Genomic DNA, 27,669 nt, shown 5'->3' with positions numbered 1-27,669 from the left:
TCCTTATGAATTTTGTGCAAAGATTTTGCATCTGAGGTGTTTGGTCCCATGCATTTTGCGCATTCGGAATGTATTTTGGATCTTTATATAGCATCAGAGTAGCTCTGCCAATTATTGTCTGTGGAAAGAGGGAGGGTGTTCATCTGAATAAACTGAGGGTGTAATGCACATACCTAAGAAGACTCTGGTGATGACTCCCAGGTGAATATTTGTAGAACTGTGCTGCAAAGTTTTGAGCTCAGACACCTGTGGTATCACTGTAGCTTTGTTGTTGTTTAGTCGTTTAGTCGTGTCCGACTCTTCGTGACCCCATGGACCAGAGAACGCCAGGCACTCCTGTCCTCCACTGCCCCCCGCAGCTTGGTCAGACTGTAGCTTAGTGAAGTGTAGCTTAGTGAAGTGATTGTCAGATTTTGGTTACTGCGTCCATTTTCTTTTCTTTTCTTAAAAAAAATGTCCATTTTCTTTTCTTTTCTTAAAAAAATGTTACTTTATTGGGATATTTGCATGTCTTCTACTTGCTATCTACCAGAATACGATTGTTCATTCATATTTCTACAACTGCCTTTAAATTACACTTGCAGAAGAATTTGCCTGAAGTCACATGAGTATAAACTAAAGTCTGAAGATGGATTTTGAGCATATTCTGTAGAACATTAATAAGGAAACCTTTCTGCAATGGGAAAGCCCTAATATGATACATGAAACTACTCCATGTTCTAGACTGAATGCTCAACTTTTCTTTTCAGTGTGACTGAAAAATAACAAATCATTCTATAATTTCTCTTTTCTAGTGAAGAGCGACAGGTCCTGACTGACATTTGAATCATTATTTTCTTTCTCTGTACTCAGGACCGACAACTTCTGACTGGCATGTTTTAAAGAAATTATGGACTCTGTCCTATATAGTTATGATAGTGTGTGCCTGTCTGTGTACACAATTGCACAGAAGCCACATGATTACTGTAAGTTGCACATGTACATTCAGTGTTCCAGACTGTGAACAGTCTGGAGATGACAGGAACAAACAGATGGAGATAGAAATAGGAGAATCCCATCCTGTCAGAAGATGAATGAGCTGAGCCTGTATGACGTGAACCATGGCCGACCAAAGCAAGGTGGAATCAAAGGGCAAGCAACGTTTCTCAGTGCACGCTTCACAGCTCTGACCACTGAGGATCGGCATGATTATCTCCAGACAAAATAACTGTGAGTAAAAGGCTTACATACACTTAAATTAAACACAGCAGGGATCCCCCCCTCCCCTGGTAATCTCTGTTTGCATTTTACTTTCTGCTAAGAAGGAAATTGCTTGGACTTGGAACATTTCATTTAATGGCATTTTTAGTTACCTTTTGTACTTCTAATGCCATAGACTGAATTCACCTCAAATTACCCAGGAAGGCATAGGAAACTTTTGTCCTTTATTTTTTAATTGCAGTGGCTTCCTTACCAATTTTTCTGAATTCAATGCGTTTTTTTAAAACATCCCTGTAGTTGAAACCTAATTATCCCAATCTCTCGATGAAGTATGGCTAACAATGCAAACCCCATTTAGGTAATTTATTTGGTGAAAGGGAATAAATGGAATGCAGTTGAACTAATGATATACAGGTACATGTTTTCATTTCCAACACACACAGAAACACACACACACACACACACACACACAGACCCTCCCCCTCTCTCTACCAGCTATGACAGAAGCTGCATCTTTTGCAAATGCTTTGAAAGCATATTATATGCTAATGCTATGACAGTTTATGTATCTATATGTCATTTGCAGTGTGAGGTAAACTCTGTATACCAGTTTCTTTCCTAAGTAGCATGGAGAGCTTTTGTGTTGTAGTGTCCATATCACTACTTATAGTCTCAGTCATGAATGAGGATTATGGCCTGCACCCAACAATGAGGCATGATTGAAGATCATGGCTGGTAATTGTATTGTGTAAGATACAATGGAAAAGGGTTATTGAGTTGAGACACATTAGTAGCTGAACTACCATTCAAGATGCCCCAATAGTTTAATCTTGCAGACCACCTGGTCCTGAGAAACTAAATTCCAAGTATTGGAGAAGCCTTAACAATTAATAGCCAGTTGCTATAATTTTTCCTCATTTGTCATATTAAAAAAGGTTGAAAAAGTCATGTAGCAGGTCCTATGCCAAAGCAAATTTTAAAAAATAAATACTATCTAATGATTAAACATATATAACACCTATAGCAGATTTTCAGGCAAGCCTTCATTTTCCTGCAGGTGTTCCTCTAACCTGCCTTTTGTATTTTCCCCTTGAATTTTTTTTTTGAATATGCGTCTATAATTAAAACTTTACATTTAAAGGTACAGCTGCTAGTCCTGGAAAATGTTACAGTAGATTTGTTGTGAAGTGCCCTGGTCCACAGCTGTAAATTCTTGCCACAATCAGAGCGCATCATATGCTTCTTCTTCTTCTTCTTCTTCTTCTTCTTCTTCTTCTTCTTCGGTGACCACTCATAGCAAAGTAAGATTGTCTTCCATGAACATAGTTTTAACAGTGAGTCCGTAAAGTGACTGTGGAGACCAATTCTGGATCCATTCAGTCTAGTATTCAGTCTAGCATTTCCCCATCTATGGATAACAGTCAGGGCTCTTGTCTGATGGTGAATAAGTGTCCCTCTTATGGGTGCATAGGCAAAGGCACACTGAGACCAAGATCCAAGATCTGATAATACTTGGTGGTAGTCAATTAAGTTTTACTCACAGTAGGCCTCCTGAAATTAACAACCATGACTAAATAAGGCCCATTAATTTCAACAGGTCTGCTCCAAGTAACATTTACAGGGTCAGGTTTAAGGGGCTGGTTTTGACCTTTAAAGCCCTATGCAGCCTATGACCCACGTACCTACAGGACCGCCTCTCCTGGTATGCCCCACAGAGGACCTTAAGGTCCACAAATGACAACACTTTGGAAGTCCCAAGTCGCAAGGTGGTTAGATTGGTCTCAGCTAGGGCCAGGGCCTTTTCAGTACTGGCCCTGACTTGGTGAAACACTCTGCCACAAGAGACTAGGGCCCTACGGGACAAGACATCTTTCAGCAGGACCTGCAAGACAGAGCTGTACCGCCTGGCCTTTAGTTTGGACTCAGTCTGACCCTTATGTTTCCTGCCCCTTATGGTTTTGATCTATGGGCTACTATTAAAATGAGGCTGCATTTTAAATTGTATTCTAACCCATATTTTGAATTGTCCCCCCCCCCCCCCCATTATGTTTTTATTGTAATTTTACTGGTGTTAGCCACCCTGAGCCTGACTTTGGCTGGGGAGGGCGGGGTATAAATAAAAAAATATTTATTTATTTAGATGACTACCCCCAGATGTGTTTGATACTCTCTTGCACATGCATATACAAACACACAACAGTACTGATAGGCCTCCCAGCCCCAATCCATGGCCTTTCTCCTTGAAATGCAGTCTGTGTACTTAAGAAAAATCTCTGGCTTCCACCTATCCTGACTGAAATCCTATCATGAAATTCCTTTTAATTTCCACCCCTGAGTTTAGTGCAGTTGTTCCCTTTGGCTGTGGCATCAAGTGGTTCCCTATTAGCATGCATATTGATGCTGATTATTAGTATTTGAGGGTGATGTAGACATACATTTCCATACAATACATTTTCACAGCATGATTGGTTACCCTCCCCACAAAAGCATCTCCTGACTGCTGTCTAAGGAGATGAAACAGTTTTGTTTCATGCCGTGCCAAAAACCATCCCACAGTTTTTTGAAACTTTTCCTTCCCCATGAAAACGGCTTCCATTTTCCTGCCTCCTCTTCAAGACACTTTGAGACTTCACTTTTTGGAAAAATGACTGGCTGTCAGGCACACAGCAGATAGCCTTCCCTCACCCACCCTGTACTCACAAGAAAACCCAGATGAGAATGCAATGGTTTTCCCCCAGGAAACAAGGGCACCCAACCAAGGATGCTACAGAGTGAAGGCCACTGGAGAGATTATTTGTAGAATGAAAGAGTAGACACTCACAAACACCTCTGGCCACCTTGAAAGTAAGGTAAGAGGAACAGAAGTCCTTTACCCCACACGAGAATTTTACTGAAATTTTCTCTCTTGTTGGATCATTTTTCACATGCAATGACTCTTCCTATTGGCTTCTGGAGAACGAAACAGAAACAAAAACAATCTGCCTGCGAAACATTCAGTCCAACACTAGTTTCAATTATAAACCCATGAATAAGAACAAAGGTCTCAGTGCATTGAATTTTTTAAATTCTCCCTCAGTTTAATTTTTTTGTTGTTGTTGTTCCAATAACTTGTGAAGCAGCCTTAGAGGAGGTCAATTTATTGGCCTACTTAACTTACTACTGACTACTCTGACTGGCAGCAGTCCTCAAAATTCTCAGGATGAGGTCTTCAAAGCCCTGCTGTCTGGAATCATTTTCAGCTGGAGAATCCAGGAATGAAATATTGCTGATATTAATACTGTGGAATTTGAAGTGACTGGATACATGAAAACTGATTCCTTTTGGAAGGAAGCATTGTCCAGATCAGAAGAAACTCCATGATTCTGCAAACGAGATATAAAATGGAATCCATGATTCTGCAAAATAGCTATAAGTTTTTAAATAAATAAATAAATGTTAGGTTTAAAGTATAGGACAAAGTCATTTGTCACTACAAGATTTTACACTGAAGAACTAGAGCACTATAAGCATTACGGAGAAGTTGTGGTGATGATCATGATGATATAGTTAGTATATTTAGTATTACTATTATTCACAGTAGGCTTCTTGTCTGCTAACATGGATTTATTTATGCAGATCTCAAAAGAGTTTCAACTTATCCTCTCAGGTTTACAGACAGTTAAACACATTATTAGGAGATGTGATTGTTCAATGCACCAACACCCAGGTATCACCCAACTTCATTACTACCTGATTAATTAACCTGTTTAAAGTGTGAAAGTTGGCACCTTGTCATTAGAATCTATGTATGGGAATAATTAATGAGAAACTATGAAATAATTTGTTCCTCAATTAAAAAACCTGAAGGAAGAGGCTTTATTTTATCTCATTATTCTTGTTTCCTGTTATCACCTATACAAAGCCAAGAGGAATTTGCAAAACTTACTGTCTGTAGAGGAGAGGGAGGCTTTGAAACATCTCAAAAAAGCAGTTCACAGATCTTTAATAAAATGTGGTGTTATCCAACAGCAACAGATAAGCCAAGAGGGTTTCAGGAATAATCAATTCACCAGGCAGCAGAATTTGAATTCCCTGTCCTTTCTTTATTTGATATGGCTCATTCACTTTCCAAATGAACAAAAGGTTCAAGGAGCACATGTAATAAAATAGATAGCCATAACATTACTTGGTATCTTATACAGTAGTTTTATAAATCCAAATATGTCTATTTTGTGCAATAATTCACACAAGCAGATTTTAGTACATATGTAATCTTGCCACAGATTGCTAAAGTATTTGTTGCTTACCACATGGTTCCTTTGAAATCAAAGAATTTTTAACGGAAAGGAGACCAACATAGAAAACTATTTCTGAAATGCCCCACATTGTAGAATATGTGATTCATTCAGCTCCAATTTTTGAAATATCCTCCCCGCTCCCACATTGGATTTGCAAAAGATAATTTGGTCAACAAGCTAAACTTATGCTTACCATTTCTTCTCTCACTTTGAGGGGTACTTCCTGATCCATGTTTTATAGTCCAGGCATTGGGAGATATGAACTGCCCCCCTCATTTAACTGCAGTCCTTTAGTTTTTGAGTTATGTTGACAGGAAAATTATATTCAGCAGGTATAAATAAATAGGCTATGATCCTAAATATACATTATTTGAAAGAAAGTTTGTTATATGATGAATCAACATAACTTATAAATTGCTTGGGATTCAGATACCAATTCAAGAAGTAAGCACTGAAACTCAAGACCAAAAAAGCAGTTCCTTTCCTGTTCTACCCAGCACAGCTGTGGTTTAGGACTGGCTTGCAAATGCACGTTTTCTCTGAAATTTGGAAGAAAAAATAGCAAATTGCCTTCAGAGAACTGCTTGTTGAGAGGGAATTCAGGAGAATTCTAGACTGTCGTCAAGACAACAGTGGTAATAAATTCAAATCATTGCCCACTATATTCCAAAGCAGAAAAAAATTAAATAGTGTTCTCTATAGATTAAGAGATGTTCAGAAATATTACAGTCCACCTCTAATTACAAGTCTATTTGCCAATAAGGACAACATTAAAACCTCTCACAGAGTGGTAAATTTCTTCTGCTGCTGCTTCACATCAATCATCCATTTGCTTAATCTTTCCTTTTTCTAAGAATTATAAGAGATTACAGGCTATTGCCCCTCAGGAAAGCCATACAGGGTCTTCACAAGACAAAACAGGCTGTCTTCCTGAAAGGCATTAGTATCAGGGAAAATGTTCTACAGTATCAATACATATTTTTTAAAATTGATTGTCATTAAACAACTTAATACTAATCTCTAAAGACAGCATTTAGTTCTGGATAAGGATGTTCGGTGCAATTAAAATATGATGTAAATTAGGCATGTTGTGCATATTTATTCAGAAAACCCATAGCGGAAGTAAAAAAAATTAAAATAGCACTATTCCTCTCAGCCATGTTAGTGGATTTTTAAAGATTAAACTTCTCACATTTGGGATGTGTGTGTTATATGTGTGTTGCTCTTTTAGAAATAATTCACATCAGCTAAGCCGCAATTTATTACAAGGTTTCCCAAGACAAACGACTCCATTTCCAGTGTTATCCAAACAAAATGGTTTTTTTGGTCAGTCTGGTCGGTACCCAGTTCTAGTGGTCTCCTGAGTTCAAAGGGATGACGGTGGTTTCTCTAAACCTCTTTTGCAATCTGAAAGTTCCATCTTTACAAAAATAAACTGGCTATGTCTTAAAATGGTCTGCAACAATATTTTGAAAGAAGAGAGCCGAAGGAGGTATTACAGGCTTTTATTCTCTCTCATGACAAATCACTTCTACATTAGCAGGCTTTGTGTTACAGTTATTTTTATAAGCTGCCTTAGGAAATGGTGGTCCCCTTGCCTGCAGTTCTGCATGGATAAGTAAGGTTAGGACCAGTGATTTCCATAAGGTGATGCATATGGCATCAGGAGTGAACGGTCACTCATTTTACAGGCTCTAGAAGGACTGAAAGGGGGAAACCTCAACCCATGCATTTTATATGTATCCAGGGCCATCTTTACCAAGGGGTGCAAGGGGTGTGGGGCACCCGGGCGCTGAATTCTGGGGGGCTCCATGTGCCCGCTGCTGAAGCCACCTAAGCTCTTAGCTATCTACCTGTTAGGAAATAATAAATAATTTTGATCAAGCTAGAAAAACAAAATACATATATACCTGGGTATTACTGAAATGTATACCTACTGTTTCATGAAAGGACTTCCGACTTCGTGCGCTCATTTACCAACGACGAGCAGTGCCATTTTGGCAGACGAGTCAATGACGGCGCTTGTCATTATCAGTGGCGCCATGCATGCAAAATTAACTCTTACAAAATATTATGTTATGTATTGTAGTGAGCTACTATGTGGCAGCAGGGTCAGCGGCACCTTTGACATGACTGATCTCACGCCGCCTGCCTGCCGGCTGCATGCAAGTCGCGTGAGATCAGTCATGTCAAAGGTGCTGCTAACCCTGAGTGAAACATTGCAAATTGTGTTTGAATTTCATCACTTATGGTTCAAATTCGTTTAGAGAAATCATTAAAAAAATAATGTTTATTTTCGCTAATTTTTGGCATTTTCTTTGACTATTTAGTACTTAGGCCTCTACTACACATGCGTTTCAGCATGCAGTTTTAGTTTTCAATTTCTGCAAAAACGTGCCTAGAGCACGCACACACTATGAATTCCACAAGCTGTTTTTTTTCTTCTTTTTACGATGAATGCTAAGCGAGAAACACATTTTGGAGTAATTAGAAATACATTCCAAAAGTTAAATTGGGGGCTAAACTAAATTTGGGGGCTCTGGGTGGATCTTTGCACACCAGCAGCACATATGATAAAGATGGCCCTGTATGTATCTCTGAAATATATCCCAATAAGTGAGCAGAAAGTATAATTGCAGATGGGTAAAACTAGCCATGGCAATTGGGAGGAGAGCAATTTACCTTACTGGGTCTGGGCCACAGCATTTTAGTGCTTTTGGAGGATTCCATGTAAAATCCTCATTCTGCCATATCATACCAGACCTGCCAGATATTTCTGTCATGCAGTGATTACATTTTTGCTAAATTCTGAGTGAGCCAAGGAGAGCCTAGTCAAAGGAATTCACTCAACAGAATATGACCGTATGAAGCTGCCTTATACTGTTTCAGTACCACAGTCTTCTCTAGGTGGAACTTCTGTTTATTGGTTCTCATCCAGTCCATTACCAAGGCAAGACAATAGTCCAGTACATCCACTGTATCACCTGCAGATGTAAAGGAGAAGTAGATCTGTGTATCATCAACATATTGCCGACAACTTACTCCAAAAACTGTAGATGACCCCAAACAGCATGGGGATAAGATCAAATCCCTGAGGAACCCCACATTTAAGGCTCTATGGGGCTAAAGAGCACTCCTTAAGCATCACAGTCTGGAAATGTTTATCCAAGTAGGACCATAACCACCACAAAGTGGTGCCACCCATCCCCAACTTAGACAGCTGCTCCAGAAGGATATCATGGTTAATTGTATTGAAAACCACTGAGAGGTTGAAGAGAATTAACAAGGTCACATTCCCCCTATCTCTGACCCAACAAATGGCATCATACAGGGTGACCAAAACAGTTTCTGTGCAAAAATACCCCACAACTAGGCCTAAACCCCAATTGAAATGTATCAAGAAAATTGGTTTCCTCCAAGAGTACCTGGATCTCAATCAACCACCTTGCAGAGAGATTCACATGTAGTCACTGGCACAAATGCATGCCCCTCATTCTGAAAAATTACCAACCACCCCCTGGGTACATATACAAAAATTGCACTACAACATTGGCAACCTAACTCTGATGCTAAAACCAAATGTAGCCTAGGACTCCACCAACCCCAATGAAAACCTCATACCATCAGAATCCACTTTGAAATTTGCTGTAGGTGAAACTGAGGAACAACCGGGGTTGTTCAGAAAGCCCCTCAGATAAATTGCCCTTGTTTTGTTGGAACTTCTGTGTGTGTGTGTGTGTGTGTGCATGTGTGCTTCCTTCCTTGCTTCCTTCCTTGCTTCTCTTTTGCCTGATGAGAAACTCCCTAAAATTCACTTCCCATTTTACTTTGGCTGAAATTTTGGCAGCAATTCCTCGGTGACATACTAAATGCAGACTTTGATACAATACCAACTGTGCCATTTCAAAGGGAACCTGAAGTACAATAATAAACATCTTACCAGCTAACACGCAAGATTTTGTTACAAAAGCCCATTTTCCATTCATCTGTGGGATGAATAACACACATAATAAACTCTTGGGCTAGAAGGTTGTTGCTTTTTTAAAAGACACACACACATACAAGAAAGAAACTCAAAAGGATCACCAGCAACAAATCTTTATAGAATAAATTATATGAATATGGCACAAACTGGGGAATTTAAAAGAGAGGATTAAGGGGAGAGGGATGGGGGTAATGGGAAAAAGCTGCAGTTAAATTCAGAAAAAAGACTGTTGTATCAAGAAAACAATGGCACAAAATTACTCATTTCTCTTGAGAGCCATTGTAATGAGAAGGGAAAACTGCTCCTGAACCAATTCTGTTCACAATCTTCCAGTCTTAAGCATCTGATCCTCTTAGGATGTCAGAATGTGGTTTCCCTAAATGCCTGCATAAGCATGTTTTGTGGAAGCTCCATTTGGCAGCAGGTGCTATTCAGCTTCATTTAGGCTTCTGCATCAAACAAAGGTGAGAAGAAAGGAACAGGTTAGTTGATACCTTTTAGGAAAGTTGATGAACAAGCAGGAGTTTTGAAACCTGGGTTAAATGCATGACAGACCCTCCAAGTGTTCCTATTTTCCAGGGACAGTCCCAGATTTACAGAAGCCATCTCAGTTTCTGATCTGATCCCGGGATATATGAATCAGACCATAATCCTGATCAGTTATATGGAATTGCTGCTCCTTTTTTTTCATATATTACCGATGACCATTTTGTCAAGAGCTGAATAAATAAGCGTGCTGCAAAATTGTAATCCTAAAGAGGGGTTGCGATCTTCCAGTTCTACTCAGCTCAGCTGGATTAGCCCTTCATAAGCATTTCTAAGATTTGACACTTATTTCACATGCAAGAGAGAGAGGAGAAAAACATGTTTGTTCTTTTTCACACTTGAGATCATGCCTTCATGGTACAAATGTAGATGAGGTGAATAAATTATTTGTGAAAATGAATCATTAGGGTGGAGGTACAAGCATAATATTTCTCTTGGCTAATTATAGTTAAAATAATAATTACAGGCTGCATAACACCACATGTAATAGTTTTATCATCAGTGAATGAATCTGAAATATACTTCTCTTATTAGACTGAGTTGGTGCAAACTAAGCTACAGTGTGATCCTATCAGTGTCAGACCTTGGGGTCTCATATTTCAGTAGCTTCCTGTGTGATGCCCAAGTCTGGTGGCCCCTGCCTTTCACCTGCCATTCAACATCATAGTTGTATCGCCCCCTGTGATGCCCCCGAGGCTCCAAGCCCAGTGCGATCAAACAGGTCGCACTCCCCTAAACCCATCTCTGATCCTAGGCATGCTTACAGAGAAGGAAGTCCTGCTGCATTCAATGTGACATAATCCTGAACAAACATTCTTAGGATTGTTCAGTCTTGTTCTCCTGAAATTATCTGCTAGTGTAAGAAACAGCCCTTGCCCTCCAGTCCAGAATACTAAAAGTGCAGTAATAATTTTCACATGGTGCTACTACTCACAGCAATCTCACTGCAGAAGGCTCTTTCAGCACTGACCAGTTGGTAGGTGGAGCAGAAACATGGAAATTGTCGTCCCCATCCTCCCTGTAGTGTGCTTTGTAGTAGCTGGAAGGACTCTATGAGCCATTATAGTGCAATGGAGTCATGTTATGACACGGAAGCCATCTTCTCAGCAAGATGGAGCGGCAACACTTAGCTCTCTGAGACCAGTGTAAGAATGGAAGCCTTGGGCAGGCAGCTTTCCATGTCCTTGCTGAAATATTTCTGAGGGATGCCTCCACATGCAAGGAAAGAAACAAATAAACTTCTTGGATATGAATCCATTGACTCCAACAGTTAACATGTACCCATATTGTTATCCATTGACTCAATGGATAACAATATGGGTACACGTTAACTGATAATGCAATGCATCTTCTCTCATTGTGACTCTTCATATCCCAGTGGAACATTCAGCACCCTCTAAAATATAGAAGCTCCTAATGAAGCAGAGAGTTTCAAAGCAGCAAGTGTTTCTGAGAGTATCCACCACTAGTGATTGGAACTTATCACATAATAGGGAATGCTATTTATTACAAAAGGAATGGAGAATCTTCATGGCAATATGGATCCTATGCAACTGAAACAGTTTACATGTAAGTGATCTGCATAAACTACTTTCTGAGGCTTATACATAATGCCTTATTACTTATCTGCAATGTTCTGAAATTTAGAAGTCATCATCTTCCAGTAACAGAGAAACAAGTTGCAGAGTTAAATTATTCTAGATTGAAGATAATTGTGCAACAAGTTCAGATCTTGAAAAAGCAATGCATTCAGTATCTGTTCTAGGCATGGCTTTGTGCTGGTTTCGACATTATTTCTGACCAAATTGCTCTAAAAGAAACCAGGCATATGTATTCAAGACCATATAATACATCTCCAGAAGGATTTGCCCCCTACCCCTATGCAGTTCTGTGACACAATATCAGCCCGATGCATTTTCCTGAAACATGGTATTTGCAAAACATTGGCACTCTACATACAGAAGTATCCTTGGCTGCACCTGGTATTCCTCAAGTTAGATGAAGGTGGGATACCGGTGGGTGGAAGAGAAGGTCTCTCTGAATTTGATCAATGAACTCAATTACAACCCCATTGCTAGGACTTCCATCCTGGCCTTACAATGATACATAGTTTCCCATGTACCTGGCAATTCTCTCCAATAAATAAGGGAGGACTCAAGAGCACTGACTTGCTTCCCCCCCCCCCTTTTTATATTTTGTTCTCTCTTTCCCAAGTTTTCTATTCTCTCTCTCCCTCTCTCTCTCTCTCTCTCTCTCTTTACAGCTCTTCTGGGTCCCCAGCTGATTTTCTTCGCAAGGTTAGTTGCTAATACATTCCTAGCACCCATGCATTATTAATGCTCACCGCTCTCCAAGGTGGCAGTGACAAATAGGGAGCAAAATTCACTGACTAGTGGGGAATGTACTTTTTAGTCATGCTTGAATTTTTCAATCCATTCTGCTTGTTGAGGATTTTTCAGTAGAAGTACTGTAGCAGAATATGATTCCGACAGAGCTAAGAAGAACTCTAGTCACCAGTGGAAAGATTATGAGTCAGGGCTTTTCCCAGGAGGCCTTGAGGGGGAGTAGTGCAAAAAGTACCTTTGATGTTTCCAGTAGCACGGAAGTCATTGTTTTTCCTCCCATGTAGTAAGTGGCAGTTTTGACTCTGAATCGACTATGCGTGCAGTCTAGTAAATTGTAATATTTTAACTAGGTTGCACAAGCCAGCTGTAGTATTCCCAGAAATAATACTGTGTGTATCATGAGAAGCATGCATATTTGTTTCTTGAGATGGAAAATTATTCGTTTTGCAATATAGAGAGGCTTTCTGTGAAATGGATTCAGTGAGGGCTATTGGCTACTATGAATCCCACCCCAGCTTTGTTTTCTTAATGCATAATAGCTTCATTGTGTACAGAAGATTTAGCAAATTCTTTTTTTAATATTACAAATAGCTGTTTGCAAATATAATGGAGTATTTTACTGGTCATTTAAAATATGAATTATCTGAACACATACTGGATCATTTGATGGACATTGTCCAGCTTACAACCCTGAATATAAGCAAATATATATTTGGATAAAAAGACCCATCCAGCTCCGAGGGCCTTCTGGCAGTTCCCTCACTGCAAGAAGTGAGGTTACAGGGAACCAGACACAGGGCCTTCTCAGTAGTCATACCCAGTGGGAAAAGAAAGCTTATCAAGAATAAGAAATGAAAGCATAAATGATGTTTGTGCAAATGGAAATGTAACACCAGAAAGGCATGGAAGTCAGAAAGAAGCCAAACAGTGGTGGAAAGAATAGCAATAAGTGTGTGTGGTGTGGGTGTGTGGTGTGTGGGTGTGCATGTGGACTCACAGTAGAAGCTAATGGATTGCATCCAACATCTGAATGACTCAATGAGTAACAGACAACTGAAACTAGTTTAGGCAGTATCTAATTTAGTTCAAGCTGTCAATAATTGAAATCAGAATGTTGCTATATTTAATGCTAATACAGAAACAGTGATTCAAAAGTCCATGTTTCTTGAAAAGTGAGGCAAATGAATCTCTGGTGCCATTTCCCTAACATTGCCAAGTATGTGGAAATCATTTTTGATGATCTACTAGATATACCGTTTCCAATGGCCCCTTTAACAGAAGGAAGTTTTAGATTTTCTTTTCTACATCTTCCAACCACCACAAGCCACACTACTGTTAAATATTAGTAAAAGAAGAATGCCCTTTTCTGTCATATTATGGAGATTCCCTGGCTTACTACCTTAATAATTAGGGATGAGCAGCCTCCCATATTTATGGCCTGAAAATAATCCAGGCCTACCAAATTATTTGGCCTGAATCCCATGTATGTCTGGAAATAATACAGGAAAGGCCTGGATAATTTCTGGGTCACTCCTTCGTGAACTGAAATATGCTAGACTTGGCACAGTGCTGTGGGATGGTTGAGAATGTTGTCAACTCATGTTGGCTTACCAGACTTCAGCCTGGCTTAGAAAGGCCTAGCAAAGGGGTGCTAGCGATGGTGGGAAAGGTCCAGAGTCATTCTGAATAGAGGAGCAGCCATTTGGAGGTCAAATTGAAGGTTTCTCCTTAAGCAGAACCTCTGTCGGGATAGTGAGAAATGTGTAGGAAATCTGTGGGCAGTCAGGAATTGTGATAAGAACTTTCCTTTGTCTTTCAAAATATATCAGAGAACAACACAAATGGATAGAGATTCCTGCAACAAAAGAAACATAAGAACAGTGTTTTTGGGGGGGTACGTAGAGGTATGCATACCTTTAAACATTTTGTGAATCTTTGTACTTTTGTCCATTTTATGTATTTATTTTTCCCTATTTGAACTATAAAATGGTGATTTTCTTGAGTCAAAATGAGAGTACCCAATAATAATAATAATAATAATAATATATTTATAACCTGCCCATCTGGGCAGCTCCCAACAGGACATTTAAAAAAAAAAGAAAAAAAGCACTGCATAAGAGGAAGAAGTCAAGAGGACCAACTCACCCCAAAACAAAACAGAAAACAAGAGTTAAGAAAACCAAATATGCTTTGCTTTACAGCAGCAATGGGAAGCTTGCAGCCTTCCAGCTCTCATTGTCTTTGACTATTGGTGCCAGATTGGGTTTGATGGGAGCCGTCCAGTAAATCTGGAGGTACACAAGTTCCCCATCCCTTAAAGCAATGTCTGGGGGTCCTTTCCTTTCATGGCTTTACAAGGTTGACTTTGGCATGTTTTATTTTAGCTGGAGGGTGTGTTTTTTGTTGTTGTTTGCATGAGTTTAACATAGCAGTGAGAAGAAAGCAGCTAAAATAAAATTTGTGATGACCTTTTTTGGTGGCAGGGGCAGTGAAATTAACCCACTGAATAAGGGGAAATTTTGCTTATTTCTCAAGGTGTGAATGAAACAACACCAATTATCACAGGAACTTATTTGAGCTGTTTCATTGAAATTACACCTAAAGTGAAATTTGTAGAGAATTTGGAGACAAAAATTTAGAACGGTTTCAAGGAAAACGGGGTTTTCTTTATATTCTGAGGATCTCATCAATTTCGCCTAAAGTGAAATTTCAAGTGACTGTGAAGATCCTGCCTCAAATGTCAGAGCAATTGATAAGGAAGCTAAAAGGGGGAGGGCAAGAAATAAGTCAACCTTCTCAAGTGGATTTTGCATTTCCTAACAGAAATTAGGAAATTTGGGCAGACAATCCAGCAATTAGTTTTGATAGAAACACAACATAGTTGCATAACATCTCATTAGTAGATGTGTGCCTTTCAAACATTTCCTTTATTAAATGTACAACATAGTTATAGTTACATTTGGAAAACATCATATCAGACTCCTATAGATTTGTCCCTAAAAGAATGTAGGGCAAGAAACAGGTCATGACTCCTTGAAGCAGTGCATATCACTACACCTTTGGTTAAATCTGTCATTTCACCTGCCCTCTTGGCAGGGCAAAGAAACTCAAAATAAGATAAATTGCTCTTCATACAGAAGATTAGATGGAATTGCAAAACCTTTTTTCTTCAGCAGTTCTTATGATATAATATGTCTACCTATTGGATACCAACATTTTGCCATATAGTTTCTGGGACTATGGAAATAATATTTGTTTTTTTTAAAAAAAAAATCCTACTGTTCAAATGTGGGTAAATAAATAAAATGTCCACTCAGGCATATCTATGGACTCCTTGAAATAAGAGATATCGTGTCAAGGACCATAAATTCTTTTTCTTCCCCCTGTATTTGGTTGTCATTTGTTTCTGTCTTCTGTAATTTATATCCATCTTTATCAACAGCTATGCGTGAAAGGCGTTGACAACCTAAATCCAGTGTTGGTAGCAGAATAAAATGCATGGAAGTAATTATCAATAAGATTAACCAGTGTAAAATGGAATATTGTTCAAGTATTAGATTTAATTGATGAGTTTTCATTATCTCATGATCCAATTGCACCTATAAAAAGAGTATTTACGTTATTTCAAGGCCAATGGCTGTATGTTATCCCAGTTCCAAAGCATGTATATAGGAGTCTTAAATTTTCCTTCCCTAGTTTCAATCAGAAATATCTAACGTAATTTTTTTTTAGAGATGCATACATGTTTTTTAAAACGTTGCTGATTTTACCTGCGTATCATTGATTATTATTTTACATTTTGCACACCACTTAACTGTGGTTTCTCTCAATTTATAATTTTTCCAGTCTTAGGTTCAATTCACTCCAATTCTAGGTCTATTGCATATATTTGGCCCCCAAAAAGCGCTTATTCAGAAACTGTTTTCATTCCAAAAATAAAAGCTCATTTCAGATAGATTCCTCATTACCCTGCCGTGTGTCCTCTTGAAAACAGCTATACGTGGTCCCCGCAATTTGTGTGTGAGAGTTTGCATCCATACCTGCCCAATGATGTTGTGTGTGGGTGTATACCAATATTATAATCTCCAATTCCTTCTTCATTCACCCAGGGTATGTGCGGGGAGGAAAACTCATGCATAGCCTAATTGAGGAAAGGGTTTTCAAATACATATCCACCCTTCTGGACAGCAGAATCTGGAATCAATCTAAATTAAAAGCATATTGAAGATGAGCACAAATGATTCCAAATTCAGAAAAACTACATTTTTGTGTGCTACAGATAGCTTAGTGTGTCGTCAGCCTTATTCCAGTATGCATTTAACCTGGCAGGATCCTGATTTCCCCCATCTTTCCACTTTTTAAAAAACAAGAACCCTGCTACCCTGTTAGTTTTCAAATACCGTAGATTCCAGCGTATAAGACGACTTTTTAACCTTGGAAAAGAGGTTAAAAAGTCAGGGGTCATCTTATACGCCGGGTATGGGCGGCACAGAGCGGAGCCCGCCCCTGCTGCTGTGGCGGCAGCTCCGAAGCAGCAGCAGCGGGCATTGGGCTCCGCTCCGCGCCAGGCGGCTTTCTCCCAGCACAGAGCTGCCCAGCGTATTAGGCGACTGGGCTTATAAGACAAACCCCCAAATTGCAGCTGCCAATTTGGGGGTTGTCTAATACACCCAGTCTCCTAATACGCCAGAATCTAGGGTAGTGTTTTTTTTAGATTGCAGTGCTATAACACACTTACCTGGGAGTAAGCCCCTTTGAACACAATGGGGATTATTTCTGAGTAGATATACACAGGATTGCACTTTTCGTTTTAGAGCTCTGACTGGTGTGTGTGTTTTAATTTGCATTGCTAGCCTTTTTTCATGTTCTTGTAGGATGGGAAAACCAGGTTTGTTGGATGACTAACAAAGCCCAACAAGTGGAATCTTCTGCATACAAGAGGAATGGAAAGGGGCAGTTAGATAAAAAAAAGAAAAGAAAGATGTGCTACCAAAAGGAGATGAATCAAAGAAGCAAGTGAAGGAATGGCATCAGGATAGAAAGCTAGGGAAGGGACTCTCCCCCTATAACCAAACAGAACATGACTTCATCTCCTACATCTCCAAGTATCAAATATTAGATACTCACTTGTTCTCAGATTACAAATATCACTGAAGATCAGATCAGATCTTCAGTGTGGACTGTTATTTGCAACATTCATTGAGAAGGGACTTTTTGTAAGGTCTGCACTGATATCTAGCAGTGAATGTTAAAACCTTATTCACGTATAGAGTAAAACAGCCATTGCACAGACCTTATTTATTCATAAGCCTATGACCCAAATTCGTTCTGCATCCTGGTGTAACCCCAGTGTAATCTTGCATATGTAGACATCCCACTCTTTCTGAAATTCTGATTATTCAAAGGAGGATGCTGTTGTTGTTTTAACATTCTAAGAACAGCTGAATTTATTCAGACAAGCTACTCTCTCCCACCTCTTCCCCCTTCCATTGAAATCAAATTTACATAGCGCTTTCTTCATTCTTGAAATTTGATATAACCTTTAAGCATCACCCTGCCACAACGAACACCCGCTTCTAAATGTGTGTTGCTCTGGTGTGAAGGAACCGAAGAGAGGCATACTCTGGTCAAAGAGCAAAGGCAATGGTCAAGACCTTCAGCTCCAGTGACCGAATGCAGCCCCCAAGCCTCTCTCTTTGGCCCTCAGGACTCTCTCCTCTCACGCCCTCCCCCACCCACTCTCTCCATGCAGCTTTTCACTCTCCTTGAATGTTTTTGCTTGGGTGGAATTGGTCTTTTTCTTTTTTCTTTTTTAAGCATTTCAAAGAAAATTAGAACATGTAGGATAGAACAAGCAACAAGAACCCCAAAGAAAAATAAAACATGGTGGCCCTTGCTGGAATGTGTCCTTGAACTCTGGTAGCGCCTCTTGCTTGCTGAATGGAGGATCAAGAGGGGTGTCTGAGGGTGGATCTAGACACAGGGGGAAATGCTATAAATAAGTCAGAAATTAGATTGATATAGCAAAAGAAAAATAAATCTGTATGGAAAATCTCATTTTAAAATTTCTTGCTCTCTGGTGCCATCTGGTGTTTCATGTTTATAGTGTATTCAAATAGCTGTTTCTTCACTAAAGTAGCTGAGTCCTGAGTGTGTGTGTAGAAACCAGCTTGCTGTGCAAAGGTAACATTAAAATTAATTGCTCTGCCCACTTTTGCCTCTGGGCCTTGCCCACCACCGTCAAGTGGCTCTCAGAAGGATGATATTACCCTGATATTACCCCAATATCAGAGGCACTATGCCACTACATGCCAGTTGCTGAGGATCATGGGAAGGAGGATGTTTTTGCACCTTTGTCTTATTCCTGGGCTTCACATAGACAACTGAGAACAGAATGTTGGACTAGATAGGGACTGGGCTTGATCCAGTATGGCTTAATATGTGCTCTTAACTGAGGACCACAGGCTACCTGGACTCACCATCTCTAAGGACTTTAGCACTCTACTTGAAGAACAGCCATTTCTGCAACAACAACAAAAAGGGGCAAGCTTTATGAATTGAAAACGTCAACAGAAATGCCCAGAAATAAAGTACAACCATCACACACACACACACACACACACACACACAGTGCCTTTAAACCATGCTGACAAAGCCAGGGTCCGAGGCCAGATCATACCTCAGTTTCACCAACAAGGTTCTTATCAGTATCAGGAAAGGTTTTAATAGCTGCTTTGTTTTTCTGGTGTTTTTTTTTGTGTGCTTTCAAGTAATTAACAAGGCAGCAGTGGCTTTGATTGAATAGTGTTTGGCTTTTAGAGGAAACCAGTGGATAGGGCAGCCTGCTGTGACAAAATAGAACTGAACTGACATTTATATCAGAACAATTTTATTTCCAGGTTTTTCAACTATTAAATTGTGCATTTATATATTATAGACCCAGAGTCTTGCCTCTGCACTTAAGGCATAAGATGGGTGTGTGTGTTTATGGATAGAGGTCATCTACAAACCATATGGATGGTAATAGATTGTTCATCCATGCCTGTAACAAAGATTTACAGAGATTTCTGTAGAACTGTATCCTTATTTTTCCCTTGAACTTTGCGCTAAAACATTTAAGTCACACTGGGTATGCCATTAAAGGAAAAGGCCTTGTGGACCCATAGCCAATCTAGCATTGCTCAGCTCAGCATACAAATATATGCTCGATACCATATACCTAGGATGAAACTAAACCACAAGACTGCCTTCACTGTTTTAATACTTCAGGCCTCCATCAGTTAGACACCATCACAAACACGACACTTTTAAATGGACCCCTCTCCAACATTCAGTTGCTAGTAATCAAGTATAGAGAAATCAAGGGATGTAACTTGAGTTAGTCAAGGAAGCATCCTTGAACAAAGTGGAACTTATTTCTGAGTAAACTTGCACAGAATTGCACTGTTATGCTTCTCCAGCAGCTCACAATCTATTCAACAAGTTTAACTGGATAGGAGAACCCACATCTGTGACAACTGGTCAAAGGGGCATGTTAAACTTGCACTGCACTGATCAATAAGCATCATTTATCACACTTCTCCTTACAATGTGCTATCTTTGGCTTTGTGGCTCATTGAGACTGTAACAGTTAATGGGGTGCCATGCAACTGCTCCTCAACACCACCTTATTTCTGCTCCACGTATAAGCAGGCCTTTTTTTTTTTATTTTTGCAAGATTCCAGTATTAACATATTGGAGTACTCCCAATCAGGTGACCAAGACTAGGCTACTAGGTCTACCTGATGCTACTAAGCAAACATATATAAAAAAAGGTAAAGGTAAAGGACCCCAACTCTGGGGTTGTGGCGCTCATTTCTCTTTACAGGCCGAGAGAGCCAGAGTTTGTCTGCAGACAGTTTTTCCGGGTCATGTGGCCAGCATGACTAAGCCGCTTCTGGTGAAAACAGAGCAGTGCATGGAAACGCCATTTACCTTCCCGCCGGAGCGGTACCTATTTATCTACTTGCACTTTGACATGCTTTTGAACTGCTAGGTTGGCAGGAGCTGGGACTGAGCAACGGGAGCTCACCCTGTCACGGGGATTCGAACCGCCGACCTTCTGATTGGCAAGCCCAAGAGGCTCAGTGGTTTATACCACAGCACCACCCATGTTGCGTCAAAGCAAACATTGAAACATACAAAATAACTGTATCATTATATATATTGGAACATAATTCGCATAGGGCTACATGAGAGATACATCTATAATTTAAAGTTTAGAATTCCTGATAAGTTTGTCAGCAACAACAGGGACACGTTGGAAAGGTAATAAGTAGTGGCTGGTAGGACATATGGCCTTCTGCCTAGTCCTATTATATGCCTCTGGTAGTGGCAATAGGGAGGGGGCAAGTGGTTCCACACAGGGTACTGAAGGTGCTGAATCTGGCTGCTTTATTCCATTCAAATCTGCAGATAACATGTGTACAGTAGTAGCTTTTATCCCAGCTAAATCAACTATTTCCAGGTACGATGGTTTGCATTGTGGATGCAACAATGTGTGCTTACTTTGGAGAGTGTAGTTGTCAATACAAACTAGGAACAAAGTAGAAAGCAACAAAGGAACATCAGAAATTTTTTAAAAATTGATGTCAACAAATACCAAGAAAGTCTACATTATGAAGTGGTCAGTGAAAAAGTGCTGTAAGGAATGTATCAGTTCCTCTTGAGCTGTCCATCTCCATCGGATCAATAGCCCTTCCAAGCATGGGACGTTCAAGCTTTCAGCTTGAGAAATTGAAGTTCTCAAAATAAGTCAGGGTTGCAACACAAGTCCATCATGGCATGTCACAGAAATGAAATGAGTTGTCTCCTGTTCGATTGATGAGTGACATAAAACGAGGAGGGAAATAAACGAGACTTTCTTTCCCACCCACCCCCTTTAAGTTGCTAGAATGCTTCTGTCAGAAAGTTTACACTACGGGATCCATTCTTTGCTTTATGGTTCTGCATGAGTCCAGATACCAATAATACTGAAGGAGAAAAAGAGTCAGGGAGACGGGAGTGGGGGTGGCAGAAGCCTTAAGGAATCACTTACTCATGTTATAGAATACATATTAGAGAGAGAAAGTTACCAAATACATTGGGTGGCATTCAACTAAGTTTTACTCAGAGCAGACCTGTGGAAATTAATGGACCTAACTTAGGCCACATTCACCCCACACGTTTAAAGCACTGCGATACTACTTTAAAGAATCATGGTTCCCTCCCAATAATTATGGAATTTCAGTTTGTTAAGGGTGCTGACAGTTGTTAGGAGGTCCATAATTCCCTCACAAAGCTATAATTCCCTGTGCGAAGTAAGTAAGTAAGTAAGTAAGTTGTTTTATTACAGTCAATGCCCAGTATCAGGATAAAATCACCAACTACGAAATTTAAAATCTCATAACAAACTAGAATAAATGAAATTACATATACATAAGAAACACAGTTCTACTTGGTCCTTTATTCAGCAGAAGGGAACCCTTCTGATCTAGGGATGACCAGTGTAGTTTAATAGGCAATCCCTCTTTGCAGAGAATTTTGGGGAAATAGTTCTGTGGGGTAAACAGGGGCCTCCTACCAACTCCTGGCACCCTTAACACACTACAGCACCCAGAGTTCTGTGGGGGAAGCCATGACTGTTTAGAGTGTACCCCTTTAAATGTATGAAGTAAATGTGGTCTTAGTCATGTTCATTCATTTAAATGGATCTACACAAGAGTAAAACATAACTGAATACCTTCCCTTGTTAGTACAAGCTGTTTTGATTGCTTCTGTGCCACGAGCCTCAAACTGCTCACCTCACAGCTAGAGTGATCTAAGGTGAGACTTTGTGGTTTAATTTGCAGATCCCTGTTCCCTTTTATTTTAATTTGCAACTCGGCTTTGGGAGAACAGCCATACATACACCTATGAAGCAGAGCATCTACTTTTTGTACAGAAGTTCCCAGGTTCACTCTCCCATCCTGTGGTTTCCAGCAACTAGCATTCAGAGGCATTACTGCCTCTGACTATGGAGGCAGAGCATCGCGATAGCCACTGATAGCTATTAATTTGTCCAATCCTATTTAAAAGCGATCCAAATTGGTGGCCATCACTGCCTCCTGTTGTCTAAGTTGCCTACATAAATTGCTTGTCAGAGCTAAGAAAATACTGGCTTCAGTCAATGCTTACCATACCATTACCAGTGAAGGCTTGTTCTCCATGCTCAGTCAGTAACACAACTCAACTCTTTATGGCAGGGGTAATCAACCTTTTTATACCTACCGCCCACTAATGCATCTTTCTTGATGGTGAAATTTCCTTACTGCCCACCAGTGCTCGATGGAAGGAGGATTCAGATTGTGCCGTAGTGGGCAGTAGGGACCAGGTGGACCACTCATGCTTTATGGAATTAGGTGGCATCTGGTAATGGAAATAGGAAGGTTTGTTGGAAGGTCACAAAACAAGCAAAAAGTTGAACAGGTAGCCTCCTATGTTCCTAGCCGGTCAATTAATTTGTCAGGGAAGGTTAAGGCAAATTGTGATTTGTGGCTTACATGATCAAAAGCCAGAATATTCAAAATCAAATCCTTTGCCACATGCTATGGGATGAACAAATTATTTGTAGGACATAATTCAGAGTTTGTTCAACAGCATGAGGAAAAGATAAATATATGATTGCCACAGCTTTTCTTGTCAGATGTCTCGACTGCAGAATTATGCAGTAAATGTTCAGTGCATTTCTCTTTCCTATTAGTTAAAAGCACTCCTGCATAGTCTACAGCTAGACTAGCAAAATCAATGTTAGATGCCATTGCTAACTGAGCTGTTTGTTGATTCTGAAGATAACAACTTTTTTACCTCATAGTATGTTTATGCCTCTATTATAGCGCTTTCAAAGTGATCAGACCTAAAATGTATTCTGCACATGTATATGTACATAGTTTCCCTTACTAATTTGGAGAGAGGGAATACAGTACAACATTATAGTTCCCTTATCCATTGCCTTCAGCAATAAATATGGATACAGAAACCATAATTAGCCTTTGACAATGTGTTTGAAAATGATGTAGCTAAATTCTTCAGCTTCCCAATGAAGCTCCCTTTTCTCCAAGGAAACAATGGGTTCAACCAACCAAGCATCTATGTAATCTGAGCCAAAATAAAAGTGCTTCTGTAGGAAATCTACTTGATAGGTTACATTTGATGGTTCTAGCATTTGTACTCGGCGCTGAAGTAAGTTTTTCGTTTTGAGTGGGCTGTCTGCTTAAAAGAAAAGAAAAGAAAACACCATATGGATGTTCCTGCATATATCTGTTTGTTCATCGAGTGGTTTTGGGGTGTTTTTTTTTGTGTTTTTTTTAAGAAAAGAGTTTTCTGAAAGGGCAAAACAGCTCCAGATATATATTGTGGTAGAGGTGGGAGTTAGTGATATTGCAGGTACTAGTCAGTGTCACGTGCAGCCAATTTCTGTTGAAAATTTGCCAAACTTGCCCCCATCACAGATTAACTTTTCTGTCATGGTGATTAGGAAATTTGGGCTAACTGTAGGCATGTTCTACTTTGGTCTTGGAATAGGGGCAACATTGTCCATGCCTTGGAGAGAGGTGGAAAAGACATGTCAGACATTCATAGATTGGCCAGAAGGGGTAAGGCCAAATGTTCTATATAAATGGACACTGACACTTATTTAGTTTCTTTACTCCCACTCCCCTCCACAGTCCCTTCCTGCCCTAATAGTGGCAGTATCGATAAACAATCACTTTGGGACCAAGTAATAATAATAATAATATCTTTATTGTCATTGCCCCCTCTCAGGGACAACAAAAATTACTTGGCTGCTCCATCCACCCAGGTAGGGCACTCCACACAAAATCATAACAACTATAAAAACACTAATTAAAACAATACAATATAATACAGCAAGGGAGATTAGATGACTTTCAAAGTCCAGGTTTCCCATTCAGGGCCGAGATCGCTCTGGAGAAGAAGCTGTTCTTGAGACGGCTCGTTCTTGTCTTCATCGTCCTGTATCTCCGTCCCGACGGCAGGAGCTCGAAGAGACAGTGACCAGGATGCGATGTATCTTTTACTATGTCCAGTGCCTTCCTATGGCACCTTGTGGCATAGATCTGCTCTAAGGTGGAGAGTGGGCAGCCAACAATGCTCTCTGCTGCCTTAACAACTCTGCACAAGCCCATCCTGTCCTGGGTAGTACAGCTTCCGTACCACACACATAAGCCATAAGTGAGCACGCTCTCAATGGCACAGTGATAGAAGGCAAGCAGCAGTTTCTGCGGAAGTAGGGTTTGGTTTGGTTTGGTTTGGTTTTCCCAGTGTGCCTGACCTTTTTGAATCACTGGTTTTTTGCCTACTCCGTACTTCCTCTAGGAGCCAGTGGGATATTGGCATGGGTGGTATCAGTTACATAGGTAGTCCCAGAACAGCAGGAGCCATTATAAGGCCCATTTATAGTGATGTTGAGAAAGGCCCTTGAGATTTGCTGCCACTCTGTGCAGGCAATACTGAACTAAATGGACTGACTCAGAATAAGGCAGTTTCTGACATCCCTAACCCCCTGAGCTCGGTACAAAATAGTGGTTCAATGGGGCCATCGACTTTAAGGAACAGAGTGCTTCTGAGCGTAAGATTTACTAATTTGTTTCAGTAACAGAACTGATAGTCCTTTTTTGACAAAAGTCCACTCCTGGGGACTGAGCCTGCAACGCTCTTCATTTCAATAGCTTAATTTAGGGAAGGCCAGGGAGCTTTTGAAAAATGGTTGCTAAGGTTAAACAAATAAATATTTGTTGATTGCTGTAAATAGCCAGAGATCTTACAGCTTGCACCCAGTGTACCTTCTGCCTACTCTTGCTCTACAGGATCATAACTTTTAAAAAATCTCATCTTTCCACAGTACTTCAATATTTTTGAATTAGAGTCCCACTTATCTGCAAGGAATTATACATACTCTGCATGAGATAGGAGGCATGAATTCATACTGTATGCCAAATCCATGGATGAAGGAAGATGTTTACTGCATGATCTGTCACTTTTTCATTAAATATATAAATTTGTGTAGGCTTCCTCAAATATATGAGATTTCTTATACCAGTGTTACAGAATTATGCTCTAAGTACAAGTATAAATTAGTGTTCATGAAATTAGAGTACAGATTTAATAAAATACCCTTAGAAGCATAAAATCCAGCAGTTCTACACTCCTAATGAGTTCACACTGTTTGGTGAGATTACATATATGAAAAATGTGATTTAAAATCAAACAGTAATTTCCTGCTTTGTTCTAAGCACTACACAGGGCCTGATCCTGATCCTATGTTGATGGAGCAATTGAGTCAGCATCATCCTATATAGGAAACTAACATAAAAGTAACTAAATAGGGTTTATCAAATTTTAGGTTTATAGGGACCAGTATTTCAATGAATAATATTTTGCCTGAAAATGATATTTCCCCAGGAAAGGGAAAATGTCACAATACATATACCAAAAAATTAAACACGTGATGGCCTCAACTTTATCCCAAATGTTCTAGTCCCCATTGCCCATTGAATCACTACTTTAGACTCCAAACAACAACAACAACAACAACAACAACAACAACAACAACATTTATTTATTTATTTATTTATTTATACATACATACATACATACATACATACCCTGCGCATCTGGCTGGGTTTCCCAAAATCAGAGAGAGCGAATATTCAGTGCAGCCATATTTTAAACTTGGCATGGTTCTTTTTGCACCACTCATGCCAACTGTAACTGGTGATGGGTAACTTCTTTCTTACTGGCCTTCAATTTGGTTAGACTACTTTGTGCTTATGTCTGTCTAAATTAAGGAGAATAATTCGGGTTTCCAAACCTATACCTAAACAAACCAAAACTCAAACACCCAGGACTTCCATTCTTGGACACAGTTCATGTGTCTTTTTACCGCTCAGGTATCTAGACTGGAGAAGCAGACACAGGAATCAGGGGAAAGATGCATTTATGAACTTCTACCATCACATAGGTTTTTTTTTTTTAAAAAAAATAACACAAAAGGAAGGGAAGGGAAGGAAGGAAGACCTATGAATACATTAGCCCACAGACTACTCATCTCTCAACTGTGGCTACATCATTATTCGGGCTCATGGATTGTTCAAGCAGCATCCCAATCCTTTTAAATATATCTATATTAAGACAGTGGTATCTAGCAAATCAAAATGGATGCTCTTACACATATATATATACACCCCATAGTCTTTCGAGCAATTATGTGTTTTCCTGGTTGGGTGTTTGCTTTTTTGTGGAATCCATGATATCGCATCTCCCCACCCCCTAAACTTGCTGAAATTCAAGCTGCACTGCTTCTGATTTGTCACATTTGACTTAAGACAGTCGAACAGCTGGGAAATCAGTGAAGCAGCAGAGCAGAGTGGTCGCAATGGAAAGAACTTATCAAAGAGAAAGCTGCCCAAGAAAACCCACGTGGTGCCCTTTGACACCGAAACACTCTATGGGATGCTCCCCTGGGATATTACAAGACATATTTTTCCATGATAACAATATAAAACCTACAAAAGCGCAGAGGGCATAAAACCATACCATTGCTGTTAAGAGAAAAACAAGAGTGGATCTTTTTGATGTTCTCTTTAGGCAAGGCAAGACACATTATTCTAAATATCAGAAAGGAGCCAGGAGCTCGATAGAGACAAGCATTTTAAACAGGTTGTTCCTAATATATACAAGTCATCAATGCCAGCAAAGTCATCTTGACCAGACCTGTTGGTCACCCTGTGGAAGAATGTCTGTGTTACAGGCACAATCCTGCCACAAGAGAGAACTTTTTAGGTTCCATTGATTTATAGGGGAATCTAAGTCCTTCTCGGGACCACAGAGCCTAGGGTTTGCAGATCAGAAGGTTGGCGGTTCGAATCTCTGCAAAGGGGTGAGCTCCCGTTACTCGGTTCCTGCTCCTGCCAACCTAGCAGTTCAAAAGCATGTCAAAGTGCAAGCAGATAAATAGGTACCACACTGGTGGGAAGGTAAACGGCATTTCCATATACTGCTCTGGTTCGCCAGAAGTGGCTTAGTCATGTTGGCCACCTGACTCCCTCAGCTAATAAAGCAAGATGAGCTCTGCAACCCCAGAGCTGTCTACGACTGGACTTAACAGTCAGGGGTCCCTTTACCTTTACCTAAGTCCTTCCCACTTAATTCAGTGGGGCTTCAATCCTTCACTTTGCTGAATTGTGCATGTCCTTTCCTTTGGCTGCACATGATTCCATAAGAGTAACATCCTCCCCAC

General features: G+C 40.0%; 1 long non-coding RNA gene across 1 annotated transcript in view; it reads left to right on the top strand.

Annotated features, from left to right (window-relative positions):
* The first annotated feature begins 1,021 nt into the window (after positions 1 to 1,021).
* Positions 1,022 to 27,669, top strand: part of LOC307226644 — a 37,098-nt gene continuing 10,450 nt past the window's right edge. Inside the window, exons 1-2 of the long non-coding RNA XR_013843534.1 lie at positions 1,022 to 1,209; positions 3,939 to 4,049. This is a non-coding gene — a long non-coding RNA (uncharacterized lncRNA). The remainder of the gene's footprint in view (positions 1,210 to 3,938; positions 4,050 to 27,669) is intronic.

The sequence above is a fragment of the Podarcis cretensis genome, assembly GCF_951804945.1.
Source record: "Podarcis cretensis genome assembly, chromosome: 1".
Lineage (NCBI taxonomy): Eukaryota > Metazoa > Chordata > Lepidosauria > Squamata > Lacertidae > Podarcis > Podarcis cretensis.
Note: the sequence above shows the minus strand (reverse complement) of the source record. Positions and strands in the feature narration are given on the sequence as shown.